Source organism: Phalaenopsis equestris, unplaced genomic scaffold (genome assembly GCF_001263595.1).
Source record: "Phalaenopsis equestris unplaced genomic scaffold, ASM126359v1 Scaffold234078, whole genome shotgun sequence".
Classification (NCBI taxonomy): domain Eukaryota; kingdom Viridiplantae; phylum Streptophyta; class Magnoliopsida; order Asparagales; family Orchidaceae; genus Phalaenopsis; species Phalaenopsis equestris.
Window position 1 is genome coordinate 99,842 of NW_018252004.1, and position 4,130 is coordinate 103,971.

The following is a 4,130-nucleotide window of genomic DNA, read 5'->3' on the forward strand; positions in this document are numbered from 1 at the left end:
ATTGTCATTTTTAAATATAACAATAGGAAAGGTAGAGGTGAAAATTTTTGGAAGAGTGCAGTCAACCTTTTAAAACTGTATCTCTTAAAGTTCAAAGTAGGGCTGTCAAAAAAGCTCGTTGTTCGCGAACAATTCTTGTTCGGTTCGTCAATGAGTTCGTGTTTGATTCGTTCGATAAGTAAACGAGACGAACATGAACAAATTTTTTTTGTTCGGATAGTTAAACGAATCAAACACGAACAGTGATGCGTTCGTTCGTGTTTGAATCGTTATTGTTCGAAATATAAAATAACTTAAAATAATTATATATAAAAAATTTATGATGTTTTAAAAAATTAAATTTTATAAATTAATAATAATAATATATTAATATACTATATTAGTAATATACTAATATTGATATTATATATTTATCTAATATAAGCTATATAATTAATATAATATATTATTTATATATATTAATATTTTATGGATGTCAAACCGGCTCGTCATTCGCGAATAGCTGGTGTTCGACTCGTTCGTTAAGAAACGAACACGAATAGTGACTTCACGAACAATTTCAAACACAAACTTATTTCAAACAAACTAAATTTCAAACGAACCGAACACGAACACAAACTCTGTTTGTTTGTGTTCGGTTCGTTTACACCCCTAGTTCAAAGTGGATAAATTCTTGACATGATGTTAGATGTGAGTGAATTCATTTGTATTAGCTATAATGTTATTTTAAAAACTAAAATTACATTCTACATTATTCTTATTTTGCTCAAGATTGGAGATGAAATTTAAATTAGAATCCAAAAGGTTAACATACACTATAAGAAGCAATAGTGAAGATGGAAAAACATTATTTAATTACAAACATATTAGAAAGCTAAAAGTTATACCCATATTTAGTTTTAAATATCATACGTTGTTGCATCATATTTTAATAAAAGAAAGATGCTTCTTAATTCTACATTTCTCATATGGTAGTCATCTAATATTAGCTACTTGTCTTTGAAATTCTTCCTCAATATCAATATAAAATGAATTATCATTGGCCTTAATTAAGTGCATTTTCTTCTAAATATTATCAATTTACTATAAATATTTCTCAATTTTGCTTAGTTCAACTTTAGTTATTTTAGTACAAGAGAAAAGATTACCAAATATAGTCTTGTTACATGATTGAAGTGCTTATGGTTAAACAAGAAAGTGGTTTTGTCATATCAATTTGTTGGAATAATCTAATTTCGAATTACTACTCCATCAATCTACCACTATTTCACAATCTAGCAACAAGTCTCATGAGTTGTTATATAAAGGCCTCCTATAAGATTTATAGAACAGAGCTTCAACTTAGAAAAAAGATAATCAAGTCCTCGTCATTAATTTTGATAAAATTTGATGCTTAACATGAATAAAAAAATGGAGCATAGAAAATTCTCTATGTAGAAGAGCCAAAGTTAGTTAAACCATTCAAACATCATGCTGCATAAACCTCAAATATCTACATAAGTAAAATTTGAAGTTTATACCATTAATTGGAAATAACCATCATTTACATTTAATTCATAATAATTGTAGATTAACATTAAAATACTCATCACTTTGCTTTTGGAATATTAAGGGCATTTCCATGTTAGCTTCCATGAAGTGGCTTAAGAACATAAATAATCTTATTAGTTTATTTAACCATTTTGTTATTCATATATGTAATTAAGGCAAGCGAGGTTATTGACCATAGCCTTACATAGAATAGTTAAAATTATGTTAATGTCAAAATATGAATTGTTTGTCATTTTCTTATAAGATTGAACTTATGGGTTGGAAGTGTTCACCATATGTATCTATGATTCAACTTTTATTTTCTTTATTTCATATTCTTAGACTATTATCAATTAGTTTGTATAAATTTTTAATGAGCTAGTCACTCTCATGACATATTCATAAGCTTGACAAGGCTCTTGATACATGGTCATGATGGTCAATGTAGAAAGTTCTTATATTAGAGTTTTTGTTAAGGCTTATGAGCGTATTGGTTTGGTCACAATTAAGCGGTTAAAAAAACATTAGCTTATAAATACCTAGTTGACCCTCTCACACATAAAATCAATTCATTATGTAAAAAATGGCTTTGATCGTTGATGTATAAATTTCAACTTCAATCCTTTTTTTATCACATCTTTTAATAGTGCAATATATCTTCTTGTTATATCACAAAAAATTATATGATTAAGCACAAATCATGATGTAATTTTTTTAGAAGAGATTTTTAAAAAGCCAAATTCATGATCATCCAAGCTCTAATTTCATATAAATTATAATAAATTGAGCGTCTTGGCAAGACAAAACCAACAACTCTAAAATTGGTTCAATCTATGTCGATCAAGCCTATGTCAAATCGTATAAGCACAATTGGAAGGTTTAATGTTTTAAACATCAATTGAATTGTCAAATGAACTCTAAACTTAAAATATTTATTGTCGAACTGAGCACCTCGATGAGAGAAATCTAATGAGCTTGAGATCGCTCAATTCTGAGGTCATTAAGACACTCAAAGCATTAAAAAAAACTAAACTTGATACAGGTGGATTAACATGAACTGTCCAATGTTATGGTTAGATAAATTTTGTAACAAAAGATCAAAATTTCACTCCCCAAAAAGCTATACATAGGCTCCACCTCTTCCCTTGGGGGAGGGGTAAAAGAAGACAAGAAAATTTGAAATTTCATTGTCTGTTCTATAGAGAAGATTCGATAAGTGACAATATGCTTCTATAGCTGTCAGCCACCATAGATCACCAGTATCCTGAGCCATCAGCCTACATTGACCACAGCTTACAACATTTGTAACCAGATGACACTGGCATTGAATTACCCAACACGTGTATTTTTTAAGCTATATGAAGACATGTGTAGTTTTCAATATAAGAATATAACCTCATTTTTTTCTATTTTAGGATAAGAGTATACCCTTGTACTTACAAACATATAGTGCATTAATTTGATTAGGTTGGACACTGTGATTTTATTTTTTTTAAAGTTTTTTTTTTTACGTAAAAATTCAGGCGTCTCCTTTCACAATATTTTCTTATCTGTGTGTGTGCATTGAATTTTAGTATAACGATAAAATGCTAAATCACCACTCTATCAATGCGAATTTTCTGGCATGCATAACCCGTTTTTAACTCTTCTTAAGCTCTATGAGATTAATTCAAATTAGTTAATTGTTTTATCAAAAAAATAACGGCAATTTTTATAAAAAAATTCAACATGATGGGTCGTGTATTTTCACATCAGTGTGGGCTATCATACTTTTTGACCACAAACTCAAAAGACATTTTAAAATAAAATAAAATAAAACTTAGGAGCACATCTATGTGCCTTACTTTTCATTCATAAAGGTCAATATCAATTTATATATTTAAGGCAAAAAAAAAATTAAGTAATTTCAAAATCATGTTTGGTTTGATGTAGTATATAAGGCAAAAAGATGACCATTATATTAATCTAATAAAAAACATGACTTAATATTTATTTTGTATCCTTTAAAATTAAGCAAAGTATTAAACAGAAGTAAGTTAAGAGGGCTTATTATTCTAATCAGTCAAAGTAGACCATCTTGGGTCATCCAACAAGCTTCTACTTGGATGCTCCCTCTTAGGGGAGCCTATAAGTTGTAAATCATGTAAAGGAAGTATTAGTAAAATATAAGAACTAAGGGGATGTAGCTCAGATGGTAGAGCGCTCGCTTAGCATGCGAGAGGTACGGGGATCGATACCCCGCATCTCCATTTTATGTTTTGCGCTGCTCAACTGATTAACATAATCAAATAATATAATAAAAATAGTATATCCTTTTTATTTTAAAATTATATTTAAAAGAACTACTTTAAAACAAAGCCTGTTAATGCTATTGGGGTTCGTCCGATATTTATTCATTTAATTTAGTTTTTAAAATAGTCTTTCCATTTCTTTTAATTTATGGCATTGATTGATTTAGTTATGCACATAAAAAAATATGTGTCTCTATGAATGTCGAGGAAATTCAGTGGGTCTCGCTTATGGATACTAATGGGTGTGAAAATCATGTTGTGCTCACTCTTAGTTTTGTGAATTCTTAAATTTGATTTGTGCAGCATGTG

At 28.9% G+C, this 4,130-nt stretch overlaps 1 non-coding gene across 1 annotated transcript; it reads left to right on the top strand.

Annotated features, from left to right (window-relative positions):
- Positions 1 to 3,706: 3,706 nt before the first annotated feature.
- On the top strand, positions 3,707 to 3,779 carry TRNAA-AGC. Its single transcript has one exon. It is a non-coding gene; the product is annotated as a tRNA-Ala (tRNA).
- The last annotated feature ends 351 nt before the right edge of the window (positions 3,780 to 4,130 follow it).